Raw genomic sequence first — 15,196 nt, forward strand, 5'->3', positions numbered from 1 at the left:
GGTTGACAAGGACATGCAGGGGGACAGGCCACGTGATGCTTGATGCAGTCCCCCCAGACCCTTGTAGAGAGTTTGGGGAAGCCTTCGGAACGTGTAGAATTGCAGAGGCAGGACCACAGTTAGCTAGATCTCCAGAGGCAGGGGACCCAGCTGCCATCTGGGCTCCGAGTAGAAAAAGAGAAATCAGTCTTGAGAAATCAGAGAGAAAATGTCTGTACCTCATCCTGCAGAACAGACTTCCTGCTATGATGACCTCCTCACTTTTGCATATAGAGCAAGCTTGACATTTCTATAGATTGATTCCAACTTGACATTTTGACCAAAGGAACTATTAGCCCTTCCCCTCCTGTCCTGGGGGAAAACCGGCTTGTGAGGTCTGACCCACAGGTGACCCCCTCAAGCTGTTCCATCCCCTTTTCTCGCTCAGCCTCTGGCTGGGAATGGATGGCTTCTCCATGACTCTGAGGAGGTATGGCCAACAAGAAGCACAGTCGCTCTCTCCTGGGCTCATTTTTCGCCCTGGCTGGTTTTGCTGGAGATGCAATCAAAGCGAAATCTCAATTTTTTGAGCAGGAGGGGCAGCGGTGGCAGTTACCTGCACCTGGGCTGTTAGATGGAAACCAAACGAAGATTTAAAAGGGAAGAGCTTTATAGTGTTGACAATTGCTTTATAATTCACTTAGTAACATGCCTGCCCTTGGTACAGAGGTGTGTACTTTTACTCAGTTGCTCCACCTGAACCTAGCCACAGCCCTGCAAGGGGACAAGCGTGTGTCATGATCTCCTTTTCACTCCGAGAATGTTGAAGCCCAGAGAGGTCAAGCCAGTTACCCTACTTGCATAGCTGTTCAGTGGTCAAGTTGATGGTTTTAGCCACTGACAATCCAGAGCTCTTTCTACTACTCCACACTGCCTTTCATGCAGATTTAGAGGGAAACAGAAAGAATCTGCTAAACTTAAAATTTAATAACTTGTGCCCCCTGTCTCTTCCACTCTCAGCAAAAATGAAGGCATCTTCCCCATACCACCTCGCCCTCGAGGGAAGCCTCCATCTATCCTCGCGCTGACCACTCTGTGCTCCATGCACCCTCTCCCCATAGGACTTCGAGCTGCTCAAGGGAGGGTGGCAATAAAGTTGCATCTGGGCAGCATGATGTGGAGCGCCGCTGACATTTGGGAGTCCATTTGGGACTGGGTAATTTTTTGTTTTACGGACATTTAAACAAGTCTGCCTGGCGTTTGGCATTCCTGGACCCTGGCCACTAAAATCCAGCAGTGCTTCCTCATTCTTTTAAGTACCCCTTCCCCACAAAACAGCCCCAGACATTTCCAAATCTCTCAGGGTGGAGGGAACAGGGTGGAGAAGGGGCAGGCAGTACCACCCCTGCTTGAGAACCCAGGCTTTGAAATAAGATGGTTGAAGTTTCAAACACTGCCTCTGCTCTCCCTAGCAGAGGGAACTTGGAGGCCTGGCTTCCTGATTTAGAAATTTACTCCAGAGAGTAATCAGGAAGATGAAACAAGCTAATGGACCCAAAGCACGAAGCTCCATGCCAACATGAGATGTTTTGATTAAGTAACTAATAAAAATAACAAATGAAGTCCTGTCCCATTAAGAGTTGACCCTACTGTGTGTACAGTAGGTGCTCAATAAATGTGACTTCCTTTTTCTGCAGTCTCAGCATCTACCTCAACAACCACATCAATAAAAAATGTTTACTGGCTGCTTATTATACATAAGGCATTGAGCAAACAATTTGACACATTGCCCCAATTATTCCCACAACAAGCCAGAGAGCCATAGAGCAGAGGTTGGCAAACTGCAGCTTGGGGGCCAAATCCAGCCACTACCTGTTGTTATTGGAACACAGCCTCGTTCATTCATTCATGTGTTGTCTATGACGGCTTCTTTCTTTTTGAGATGGAGCCTTGCTCTGTTGCTAGGCAGGAATGCAGTGGTGCGATCTCAGCTCACTGCAGCCTCCACTCACTGCAACCTCCGCCTCCCAGGTCCAAGTGATTCCCCTGCCTCAGCCTCCCAAGTAGCTGGAATTACAGGCATGTGCCACCACGCTCAGTTAATTTTTGCATTTTTCGTAGAGACGGGGTTTCACCGTGTTGGTCAGGATGGTCTTGATCTCCTGACCTTGTGATCTGCCCACCTTGGCCTCCCAAAGTGTGGGATTACAGGTGTGAGCCACCGCGCCCGGCTGACTGCTTCTTTTACATTAAGTAGTTGCTGGCAGCAGAGACCATATATAGCCTGCACAACCTAAAATATTCACTGTCCAGCCCTTTACAGAAAAAGTTTACTGACCTCTACTCTGGAAGGTTGATTTAGTTGCTCTATCTAGAATATTAATTTAGAAGGTGACAAAACTAGTCACTAATGGAGCCATGAGTCCAACTTAGTTCAGTTTGGTTCCAAAGCTCAGGCTCCTCGATGCCACACACTCCCACTGGAGGTGGTGGGTTTTTATTAAGTGGTTGTTAGAAACTGAAATTGTAAAACATATATTTTAAAATAGATTATGTTATGTATTTGTTTTTCTTTTCTGGTAAAATGTTTGTAACATAAAACATACCATTTAACCACTGTTAAGTGGACAGTTCAGTGCCGTGAAGTGCATTCGCAATGCTGTACAACCATCGCTGTTACCCACCTCCAGAACTTTTTCAGTATCCCAATCAGAAACTCTGTGTCTATTAAACAGTAACTCCCTTCCCTCTCCCCCCAGACCCTAGTAACCACTATTCTACTTTTTGTCTCTATAAATTTGCCTATTCTAGGTACCTTGTGTAAGTGAAATCGTACAGATTTGTCTTTCTGTGTCTGTCTTATTCTACTTAGCATAATGTTTTGAAGGTTCATCCATGTTGTAGGCTGTATCAGAATTTTATTCCCTTTTAAGGTAGAATAATGTTCCATTGTGTGTACTCTACAGAGGTTCCTTGATTTACGATGCAGTTACCTCCCAATCAACCCACTGTAAATGGAAAGTATCGTGTTGCAAATGCATTTAATACATTCAACCTACTGAACATCATAGCTTAGCCTAGCCTACCTTAAACATGCTCAGAATGCTTACATTAGCCTACAGCTGAGCACAATCATCCAACACAAAGCCTGTTTTACAATCAAGTATTGAATATGTCATGTAATTTATTGAATACTGAAAGTAAAAATCAGAATGGTTGTATGGGTACTCGGAGTACAGTTCCTACTGAGTGTGCATCACTTTTGCACCATTGTAAAATCTAAACATATTAAGTCGAACGATCATAAACTGGAGACCGTCTGTGTTTGTTTTTGAATAGATAGTACATGCACAGAGTACAACATTCAAAAGTTGCAAAGGACCTAGAGTGAATAGTAAATCTCTCTTCTATCCCTTCCTAGTCGCGGCCCCAGCTCCCCTCCCAAGAGACAACCAGTGTTACTCCATTCTTGTGTATCTTTTCTGAGAGTGTCTAATTCACACTCAGCATCTAGGTTTAAATAGTATTTTAAAATAATATTTTCTTACAAGTATTAGTACACCAGGCATATTGTTCCTGCATCTTGCTGGTATCCTTTTTCTTTCTCGAGATAGGGTCTTGCTCAGTCACCCAGGCTGGAGTGCAGTGGCACAGTCATAGCTCACTGTGGCCTCTACCTCATGGACCCAAGTGATCCTCCCACCTCAGTCTCTCAAGTAGCAGAGATCACGGGTGTGCACCACCATGCCCAGATAATTGTTTTATTTTCATAGAGATGTGGTCTCACTATGTTGCCCAGGCTGGTCTCAAACTCCTTAGCTCAAGCCCACCTCCCACCTGGGCCTCCCAAAGTGTTGGGATTACAGTTGTGAGTCACTGTGCCTGGCCGTGGGATTCTTAATAATACGTCTTGGAGATTGTTTCATATCATTATATTTAGAGCTACCTCACTCTTTTAACAACTGCATATAATTCCACTGCATGAATGTACCGTAATTTACTTATCCGGTCCTTATAAGTGGACATTTAGGTTTTTTTTTTTATATCTTTTTCAGTTGTGAACAGTGCTACAGTAAATGTCTTTTTCATATTTTTAAGATGAGTTTTTAAAGCCAATGTATTAGAAGATGGAAGGAAGCATGTTCCATTTTGGACTGCATTTTTAGGGGAAATTGTGCTATCTGGAGAACCATATTTGGCTCAGAGGATCAGGAGTGCTTGGATCCTACCTTGGTCTAACTCTTCCCTCCCCTACATCTGGGCCGAAGAGAGATGGAGAAAATAAACAAGAAACATCTCATTCTTAGAGGAGCTGAAAATCTAAGGCCATGCTCTCTGGAGGACACCCCTTCCCATAACCCAGGGTTTCTCTTTGACACTTTGGACTTGATAGACCTTTGTTATGAGGGCTGTCCTGTGCACTGTAGCATGTTTAGTAGCATCCCTGACCTTGACCCACTAGATACCAGCAGCACCTTCTCCCTAGTTGTGACAATGTCTCCCGACTGAGACCTACTGCTCTAACCCAACATGGACCTCAGAATCCTACCACATACAGGCTGACACAGGGGCAGGAGCCTGAGGCACCAGGAGTGCCTGGCCTAGAATAGGAATGGAAGCGAGATGACCAGGCTTTGCACCCCAGGACTAGCCTGTCCTGCCATAGGAGGCTCATGGGGGCCCCAAGTGCAGAACCTTTTCATAGTAGTCCCCCTACCCATTGGCAGACATGGCCCCATGGCACCCTGGAATCTACCCAAACATATAGTGACTTTTGCATGAAGGATGGGGTGGGAAGCTGGGGGAGATCTGGAGGCTATATTCACACATGTGCAGAACAAGCTAATGGAACTGCTGATCACGGGTGGCCTCCTTCAGAATCAGGACAGTAGATGTGAACTTTGCTTTCATGTCAGGGTCTGAGGACAAAGCTGATAGAATTGGCATTTTTTCCCCACACTTCTAGATCAGGCCATATTTGAGTCCATGATCGGCCTGTATGTCTTTAATTGACTTGAACCAGGGGTGATAGATAATCTACCCCCCATTTCCTTCACTTTCCCCCTGGTTGGCTCATAGGAATTATGTAATTTTTTTGTATTCATCTGGTTTGTTGATGTGGGACACCGAGAGGGAGGAACTTGGTGCTCAAACATCAAGGTGAATGTCACAAATAGAGGACAGTGGAGGTGGGAGGCTCCCAGGGGAGGCATTGCCCAATGCAGGGTAAAGGTTATAGTGTCAGGCTAAGGCTTTCTAATGAAGCTCCTGGTTGTCATGTGGTGGGAGAGGGGAGAGCTGAAATCAGGATTGTGAGGTGTGGCTGAAATGTCTGCTGCAGCTCCAGGTGAGAGAGGCCCAAGATTTAGGATGGCAACAAAATCTCCCAAGATCCAGCAAGCCAAGCAAGCTTCTACTATCTTGATGTTCCCCCCAACCCATAAATATCACAACTTTTGCCAGCCACAGTGGCTCATGCCTGTAATCCCAGCAGTTTGGGAGGCTGAAGCAGGAGGATGGCTTGAGCCCAGGAGTTTGAGACCAACCTGGGCAACATGGTAAGACCCTGTCTCTACAGTGAAAAATACAAAAATTAGCCGGGCATGGTAGTGTACACCTATAGTCCCACCTACTCAGGAAGCTGAGGTGGGAGGATCACTTGAGCCCTCAAGGCAGAGGTTGCAGTGAGCTGAGATCACACCACTACACTCCAGCCTGGGTGGCAGAGGGAGACCCTGTCTCAAAAAAGAACAACAAAACATAGCACACAGCTTTTGAAAAGAGATGGGGTGACAAAGATCACAGAACAAAGAGTTGACAAAAGAATCGGGTTGGGCTGAATGCGGTGGCCCACGCCTGTAGTCCCAGCACTTTGGGAGGCCGAGGTGGGCAGATCACCTGAAGTCAGGAGTTTGAGACCGGCCTGGCCAACATGGTGAAACCCCATCTCTACTAAAAATACAAAAATTAGCCTGGCGTCGTGGCACGCGCCTGTAATCCCAGCTACTTGGGAGGCTGAGGCAGGAAAATCGCTTGAACCCAGGAGGTGGAGGTTGCAGTGAACGGAGATCAAGCCACTGCACTCCAGCCTGGGTGACAGCGCAAGACTCAAAAGAGGTCAAAGGAGGTATGGCTTCCAAATATTCAGACTTTTGCAATTGGAAAATTTAAGAAAAAAGGCATTTTATTTTTAGAGTACATATAAAAGTTGTATGGTTTGTGGTTTTGTTTTTATTTTGAATTTCCCCTGGGTAGAAGCACCAAACCATTTCCAAAAAAAAAAAAAAAAAAAGGAACTGGGTCGTGGGCTAGGCAGCAATTGAAGCTGTTTCCCTTCCCAGATGATTGGACAGCTCACCTTTTAGGGGGTGAGGGGTCCTCAAGGGCAGGGTCTGGGTGGGAGTCAGGGAGAAACCTCCTTTAAAACCAACTTCCAAAGATTTGGATGCTTTTTGGAGAGGACTGAATTCTGATTAGGCATTCACATTTATTGCTGCCCATGGAAGCTAAATTGTTTCTTAAAACCACCCCTTCCAAAAGGAGCTTTATCATGTACACTGGGCTTGTGCAATCCAATCCTATAATGACTCAATAAGTCCTAAGAAAGCTCCTGCCTTTAATCCTCTTCTCCCTCATCTTTGAGTGCCAGGAAGGGTCCCCACAGGACCCTCCTAGGTCTAGAGGTGTCCTCCTCACTGTCACTCTCTCCTCCCCACTCGCCTGCTGGCCCCTGAGGCCTTCTGGGTGATGGGGAGGGTTTGGCCCAGATCCTTCTGGAGAGGAAGCCCAGAGTTGCTTCCCTAGGTCAATCCCTGGGCAGGCCCCACTTTTTCATTTCCTCCAGTTCATCCGGTTAACACATGCTTAGTGCTTCTCATATGCCAGGCACTGTGCTCCACACTTCACTCTGTGAGCTCTGATAATAGGGACTAGTATTAGTTTTCACTTGTGGATGAGGAAATCAAGGCTCACAGGGATTAAGTCACCTGCCTAAGACCATGCAGTTAATGAGTGACATTGCTGTACCGGGACCTAGGGTCTGAATCCAGCCCAGCGACTTCCAATGCCAAGCTTACACCAGATCCACACTCAGAGCAGAGGAAACCACATTGCAGTGGACATCAGGGCTTCCTGGAAGTGGTGTGTGGCCAGGCCAGGAAGGACCAGGCTGGGAGAGGGCCACCAACGGCTTATCTACAATCACCTTCAGAATTTCAGAATCAGCAAGGCAGAACCCCAGTGAGACAGGCCAAGGTGGCAGGAGGCTCTTTGGTTGACCCTAGATGGGCTCTGCTGGTGGCAATTTGATCCCACCATTAGTTTTTGAGCTCTTGCCACATGCCAGGCAGAGGCCCTGCTCCAGGAATCCCACATTGTACCAGCTGTCATCATGTGTCATGGCCTGAGTCTCTGCTGTAGCTTTAGTAGCTCATGTTCCCCTCGTCCTGGACACCTACCTTGGAGGATCCTCGAGCCCCAGGCCAAGGCATCCCCAGAATCCCCAAGCTTCTGGGCCCCTGTCTGGCAAGACTGACGCTGATCAGAGTCCTGCTCCCTCCTCCTGCTCCTGGTCCAGGTCAGGGATGGCTTCTGTTCACCTGGGTCTCCCCTGAGCTCAGCCTAGCTCCAGCCATGGTGAGTCATAGGTTGGGAGTGAGCTGAGGGCTGGCCCTGGAGATCCCTGAATAATGCATCAAAGCCCTTCTCCCCTGAAGAGCCATTAGGGTGGAGATGAGGGAGTGCTGGAAAATGCAGAGGAATCAGTGTGTCCCCCACCCCAGGAAGAATAGTAGGGGGTCCAAAGGCCTTTGCCCTGGTGTTCATGGGCTTGAGACTCAAAGGTCCACAGAGCTGGGTGACCCAGGACATAGGTGAACCAAGGCAGACTCAGAGTGGCTCCACAACCAGTACATCCTCCAAAAGAGGGCAAAGGAGGTTTAGCTTACAAATATTCAGAATTTTGCTTGGAAAATTCAAGAAAAAAGCCATTTTATTTTTAGCATACATATAAAAGTTATATGGTTTGTGATTTTGTTTTTATTTTGAATTTCCCCCTGGTGAGAAGCACCGAGCCATCTTCAGTGCTTAGACCTGGAAAGGTCAAAGTCCATCCTGGAGATCCAGTCACAACCACAGGACCACAGAAGGGTAGAGCTGGGAGGGCCTGCTGAGGTCACTCCATCCACCCACCCCACTCCCAGAACCGTACAGGCTGGGCAGTCCAGGCCAATTCAAGCATCCCCTTCTGGTTCTATCAAGAAAGTCTAGGAGGGGAGTGGAGAATTGCAGAGGGGAAGGAGGGAGGGGATCAGAAGGAGGAGGAGGAGGAGCAGGAGGAGGAAGCAGAGGTGGAAGAGGAGGAGACTGGCAGGCTGACAGAAATTTTTGTTCTTCCTGGCACCCTGCTCCTACCCCTGGACCTAACTGAGCCTTCCCAGGTGCTATGCACTGAATGTTTGTATCCTGCATGATGGGATTAGTGCCCTTATAGGAAGAAACATAAGTAAGCATGCCTTCTCTCTCTGCCATGTGAGGATATAGCGAGGAGGCATCTGTATGAGAAACCAAGAAAAGAGTCCTCACCCAGTCCAATCATGCTGGCAGCCTAATCGCAGACTTCCCAGCCTCTAGAATTATGAGAAATAAATTACTGTCTAAGCTACCTGGTAATTTGTTATAGTTTGTTATAGTAGCCTGAGCTGACTAAGGCACCAGGCCACCTAAGTGACTTGACTACCTGCTCTCTCTCTTTGCTGTCCAGACCATAGGGACTCTGGTTCTCTGCCCCTTTCTCTGGCTGCTCCTTCCCTGTGTGCCATCCTTCCTGCAGTCTGCAGCCTCTGCTGCTTAGTCCACTGTTCTTGGCCATCTCTTCCATCTGTGAGCACTCTCTCCTCATTCCCTCTGGGATGAGCTCACTCCCTCCTTTGGTACCAATTACAATCTACGGCAGTGGGGCTTGACCTTGGACAGACCCACACCCCCCTCCAGAGACTCTGAGTGATTGGTCTGGGATGCAGTCTGGCCATAGAGCGTTCTGGAAGCTCCTCAGGGCATTCTAACATAGACTACTGGGCAGCAAAGTGTTAGTTAGCTCTAACTAGCCTTGGACCACTCCAACCCTGCACATCCCCAAAAAAGGACTGGTCTTTGACCAGCTCTTGAGAGGTCCTTGACCTCTAAGCCTTTGGAATAGTCTGCCTTCTAACAATGTTTTTGTAAGCCTGAGGCTTTGGGCCTTGCTGTGTCCATTTGATTTCTCTAGAGGCTGAAGCCTGAGTAGCTGGGGTCAATCCCCCAGGAGCTGCATGCCTGCATGACTGACCCCTCAAGAAAAACCCTGAACACTAAGGCTTGGTTGGGCTTCACTGGTTGACAACACTTAGCATGTGCTGTTACATATTACTGCTGGGAGAATTAACCATTGTCTGTACAACTCCACTGGGAAAGGATAATTGGAAGCTGGTGCCTTGTTTCTCTGTTTTCCCTTTCTGGTTTTAACCTGTATCTTTTCACTGTAATGATCCATCACTGTGGGCATAATGGTTTTTCTAAGTCCTTTGGGTTCTTATAGCCAATCATCGAGCCTGTGGCTGGTCTTAGGAATCCTCTACACAAGCACAAGGACCAGGAACACTGAGCTGCAGTATACACATTGCTGGGCCCCACTCCGGAGATTCTGATTCAGTGTGCCTCGGGAGGGCCTAGGAACCCATGTGCTTAATAAGTTCCCTGGGGCCTGTGATAGGCAACCAGGATTGAGAAACATGGATTAATGTGCTGATAACTTCCAATCAGTCTCAAGCTCTGGTCTGCCCACTGAACACGTCCACTCAGATGGCCCACACACCCCTCCGCTGCCCCATACCCTCCTCTGCTAACATTTCAGTGAATACAGGTTGCGTGGCTACCTGTCCCCTCTCCTTACCCCATAAAGGTCAATCAGTCACCCAGTCCTCCCAACCATCTCCAGAGTCTCATCTCTTCTTCCTTTCCTCTTTGCTTCATCCACCAGTTCCATTCCACTTGGCCACACTGTATCCAAACTGGAATCTGAGTCTGGTGTTTCCCTTTGGGAAGGTGCTCACTGGCTCCCCATGTACATGTAGTTCAAACTCTTGGTGGCAGTCAGGGTCTTCCTTAGCCTTTCCAGGCTCCCCTGTCACCACAACACATACTGTCCCTTCCAGCCTTGGGGCATTCCTTGCAGCCTCAGAATAGGAGGCCTGTCTCCATCTGCAATGCCCTTTGCCTCCCTCTGTACATCCTGTCTTAAGCTATTCACCAGCCTGCATTTCAATTGCTCATTTGCCTGCTTGACTCCCTCTCTATGCCAGCACCTGGCAGCTTCATACAAGTACCTTAATAATTGTTATATTGAATAAATGAATGAATGAATGAGAGTCTTGTTCATCTGAGTCCCCAGGGCCCAGCATGGTGCTTGGTACACGGTAGGCTCAAATAAATGAGAGATGAATAAATGGATTTTGTACACCCTCCCAAACCCACCCCCTTTCCTTCTTCTCTCCTCCTTTCTGTCATTCTCCTTTATCATTGAGGAACTTTTTTGGTCATACTCTGATTCTGCTATCCAGGGGCACTTCTGCAGAAAGTCTCAGCTGCCTCCTCATTGATCCTTTCACCTCCAGCCTCAGCAGATAAGGAACTGAGGGCTTATAGGGGGTCAGTTGAGGAAGACTGCAAATCAGTGACAAATATCTATGTAGAGCCGAACTTCATTTGAACCTCCCACAAGCCCAGGGAGGGTGGCAATATTCTCCTCAATTTACAGATGAGGAAACTGAGGTTCAGAGAGGTTGAGTGTTTGCACATAGTAGTGTGATAGCAGAGATGTGATGGGAGCACAGACCTTCAGTCACACATCTTTGTGCTCTCCCTTTCAGCCAGACACCAGGGGCCTTGAAGGCCACAAAAAGATTTTGGTCTTTGGGTAGTTCAGTGCTGCATTCCCTTTGCCAGCCTTTTCTTCTTAAATTGCTGCTCCTGCTGCTCAATGATCTCAAGTTCCAGGTGAAAGGAACACAATTTTATCACTGTGTCAAGGCAGAAAAAAGCTCAGCACTGGGAAAGGAAATCAAACTCTTTTTGGAGAAAGGCAGATGGGATGTACCACTTTTAGGCCCACCTGGATATGCAAGGAGGGAGCCCCCAGACCAGCTACCACAGGCCAGCTTCCTCACCAGCAGGGCGTGCCCCCAGGCCCTGCATTCTCCTTCTCCCCAGAGACCTCCCTCTGCCTGATAAAGCTCCAGCTCTTGGCAGTCACTCAAGGCCTTCTCTGATCCCACTGTGACTATAGCTCAGACACATTCTACATGAACAGAATATCGCCCATGGGCTGAAACCCACATAATACCTTCAGTGTTTCCCAGAGGGACTATGGGGTCTGGGTTGGCCCATCTCCTTAGGAACAGCCGAACTGAGAAATGCAGACTACCTTCCTGGCTGCCCCGGGGAGGAGGAGTCAGCCGGGTAGCACAGGCAGCACATCTCGCAGGACTCCAAATTCAAGTCCTGCCTCCGCCTCTGTCTGGCAGTCTTCCCTTCTTTTGGTCTCCTTTTCTCTTTCTGCCAAATAAGCGAGTTAGACCAGACCTTTTTTTTTTTTTTTTTTTTTTTGAGACGGAGTCTCGCTCTGTCGCCCAGGCTGGAGTGCAGTGGCTGGATCTCAGCTCACTGCAAGCTCCGCCTCCCGGGTTCACGCCATTCTCCTGCCTCAGCCTCCCGAGTAGCTGGGACTACAGGCGCCCGCCACCTCGCCTGGCTAGTTTTTTGTATTTTTTGGTAGAGACGGGGTTTCACCGTGTTAGCCAGGATGGTCTCTATCTCCTGACCTCGTGATCCGCCCATCTCGGCCTCCCAAAGTGCTGGGATTACAGGCTTGAGCCACCGCGCCCGGCCAGACCAGATCATTTTTAAGAGTCCTTCCTTCTCCACCATGCACAAGTGAGAACACACCTCTCTTAGATGCTGTTCTATTAATTACACTGGCTCAGCACCATCAATTTTCAACCCAAGGCTTTGCCTTTGAGGGGCAAGCCTTGGACCTTGCATTGTAAAAACTTGGCACTGACCATTTGGTTTTGAATCATTTCAAAATGACAAGTCCATCCTCCTCCCTCTAGGACCAGCAGTACCATATCTTTCTCTCTGATTTGTAAATATGGCCATTTTCTGCCTCTCTGTGGAACTCTCTGCTCTGATCAGACTGGCATCTTCATTGTCCCTAATGCCTTTATGATCCCATTTTTGAGGTCTTTAGTAACTGCCCTCTGCCTGTCCAGATCCTCTCTATCCTTCAAAGACTACTCATAAAGGCCACCCCGATGATGGCCTCCAGGAGTAAGTCATCTCCTCTGATCGCCCATAGTGTTTATCTGTTTCACTTCGTTGATTTATTCAGCCCTTTATTTACTCAAGTTATTGAGTACTTGTATTAGTCTGTTCTCGCACTACTGTAAAGAAACACCTGAAACTGGGTAATTTATAAAGGAAAGAGGTTTAATTGGCTCCTGGTTCTGCAGGCTATATGGGAAGCATGGCTGGGGAGGCCTCCGGAAACTTACAATCATGGCGGAAGGGGAAAGCCTCCAGGTTTTCTTTGGCGCTGAACCAGGGCAAAGAGATCCAGGTTCAGAACTTCTTCTGCAGCTTCACCCTGATGAAGCTGAGGCACTCCTCCGCTCTGGGTGGGGCCAGCCTAGGGGCCAGGTGCATCGGGCTCCTCCTCATCATGGACTACTATCCATGATAGTCAATCCCATTGCCTTCTATTCCTACAACTTCTCCTAGGGGGCTCCACCCACTCCAAGCTCAGTGGACACCAGGTCTGGAAGGAAGGAGTCTTTTGCTTCCTTTTCCCTTTTTACAAAAACATACACAGAAGAAAATAAACACACTTTATCCACTTCCCAATTGGACTGCATCATCAAACACACGTGCTGTGTGTACCTCCTTAGTGCACCTGCCAGCAGATATCCTGGAGCGCTCAGGAGTGGATTTAGTCCAAGGTTTAAAGCCCTGCCCCCAAGTGCTCGGCCGGTGATCTGCATCCACTCAGCATACACTTGGGCAGATAATTTATCTGTGTGCTACCCTTCCCCCCATATTACCACACATATGCACTATGTGGCTGCCAGTTAATCTGTGACCTGTTTTCTCCTGTCGTGTCAAGCGGGTAACGATTCCTGTGTGACCGCAGTCACCAGAAACAAGTGTTCGCCATGCAGAACATCACAGAGAGTACCTTAGGCATATCACACCCTCTCCTGAGACTCCTAGCAGGATTTAGGGGGAAGGTAGAATTCTAGACTGGGAGCATCGTAACCTCACTGGATTTAGTAATTGCAGGTAAGCAGGACGTTTTGCAGTTTTTCACATGAATGAGTTCTTGAAAGGTTATGAGGATGGCTGAGATCCAAGAAGACCAACTAGGCACCGCTCACCTAGGTGGCCGACCTATTCCTGGCTACTACTAGCCTGGCTCTGCTTACAGCCCACACTTTCTGTGTTGTGTGGCCCTGGGAATGAGGAGCATCAGTGAAGAGCCGACATGATTTCTGTCCTCTGGATATCACAGTTCGACCGGTGAAGACAAACCTGAAGCTTCTGTTCCACTGCCTGTGTTGCTTGGTGAAGACTAAAGACAGGAGTCTTGATCCACAATAGCTGCCTCTCCGGGTGTTTTATTAGGAGGCATGTGGATCATGTCCTGCACATCAGTTCTCCAATTTACAGACATCAGTTATTCTAGAGTTTGTTTTAAAATCGGGTTTCTGTCTACTCCCTTCCCCTGCCCTGAGCTATCTGATGATAATAGGTTAAGGATGGGGAATTTTCATTTCTATTATACTAAACAGCTTGAGTAATTTGTGCTGCAGAGGTCCAGCATCTGCACTTGAGGGAGTTCTACGCTACAGCTGGTAAGTTCTGATTAGGCCCTCTAAGACGCCTTGAACACTACCTTGTTGCCCAAGTCAGATGATGCTGTTCTTTCACAGTGTAGCATTCATGTGGAACAGGATGGTAACAGCTCTCCTTCCATCAGCTCTAGCCCAATGCTGCAAGCTGGAGCTTTGAGCAATAGGAACTCCAGCCAGGTTCCTTCTGAAAGAACAGCCAGCCATCTTCACATTCAGCTATGACCTAATCACTGTGGTCTAGCACCCAGCAAGTCTCCAGTCCAGCACCTGGTAAAAAGCTTGCAGAGAGAACAAGGACACAGCAGAGGCATCTTTGCTATAACCCATAGTCTTGATAAAACTGTTGGGTTATTAATGAGTGGTGAGCTTTGGAGATTTTAAAAAATATGCTCTCAGGATGAGGATCAAACAGCATTTTGGTGAAGAGTATGTAACTGCTGAGACCTACTTGTTCTTCAGAATATGGTCATCACTTTTCCTTAGATTGTCTAGACTACAATTCCAATTGGACAGTGGAGACTTTAGTAGAGGAGCACATCTTGATTTTTTTTTTTTTTTCAGCCCAGAGGTCTTTTATTTTATTTTTTTTTAACACCTATTATGCCATGAATTCATAGGGAATAGGTTCCAGCAGCTCAGGCTCCTTCCCATTGGTCCTCACAAAGTGTGCTTCTCTGGGTGGAGCAGGCTGGCGCTTCAGCTGAACCCAGGTACCTTTCTCTTTGGCTTCTTTCTTTTTCTGATCATTTTCCTTCGCGCGTTTCAGGAAGCTATCTCGGCTCTTAGAGTGCTTAATGTGCTCAATATGCACATTAATTCTCTTGGCAAGAATCTTGCCCTTGTTTGTTTACAACAATGCCAACAGCATGCTGGGTAACGTTGTAGACTCTCCCAGTTTTGCCATGGTAACACTTGTGGGGCATTCCTTTTTGAACAGTACCCATTCCCTTGATGTCTACAATATCACCTTTCTTATAGATTTGCATATACGTGGCCAAAGGAACAACTCCATGTTTTCTAAAAGGCCTAGAGAACATATATCGGGTGCCTCTCCTCTTTCCCTTTGTGTTCGTCATTTTGGCGAATTACTGGAAGATGGCGGTTCTGGCCGAAAGGCACATCTTGATTTTTTTAGTCCCAGAATATAAGTGTTGAAAAAATGCTTAAAAAAAGGCAGTAATAAAGTGCATAAGGTCAGATAATGCACCTAGTTCCTGTCACATTTAGGAGATGTGATGAAGTCGCTTACTCCCCAGTTATTAAGGCTCTATTAG

At 47.6% G+C, this 15,196-nt stretch overlaps 1 pseudogene across 1 annotated transcript; it reads right to left on the reverse strand.

The window, feature by feature from the left end:
• Positions 1–14,505: 14,505 nt before the first annotated feature.
• LOC117061997 lies at positions 14,506–15,055 on the reverse strand (annotated as a pseudogene). The gene has a single exon (XR_004428171.1). The product of XR_004428171.1 is annotated as a 60S ribosomal protein L21-like (transcript).
• Between the last annotated feature and the right edge of the window lie 141 nt (positions 15,056–15,196).

The sequence above is a fragment of the Trachypithecus francoisi genome, unplaced genomic scaffold (genome assembly GCF_009764315.1).
Source record: "Trachypithecus francoisi isolate TF-2019V2 unplaced genomic scaffold, Tfra_2.0 Lachesis_group17, whole genome shotgun sequence".
NCBI lineage: Eukaryota > Metazoa > Chordata > Mammalia > Primates > Cercopithecidae > Trachypithecus > Trachypithecus francoisi.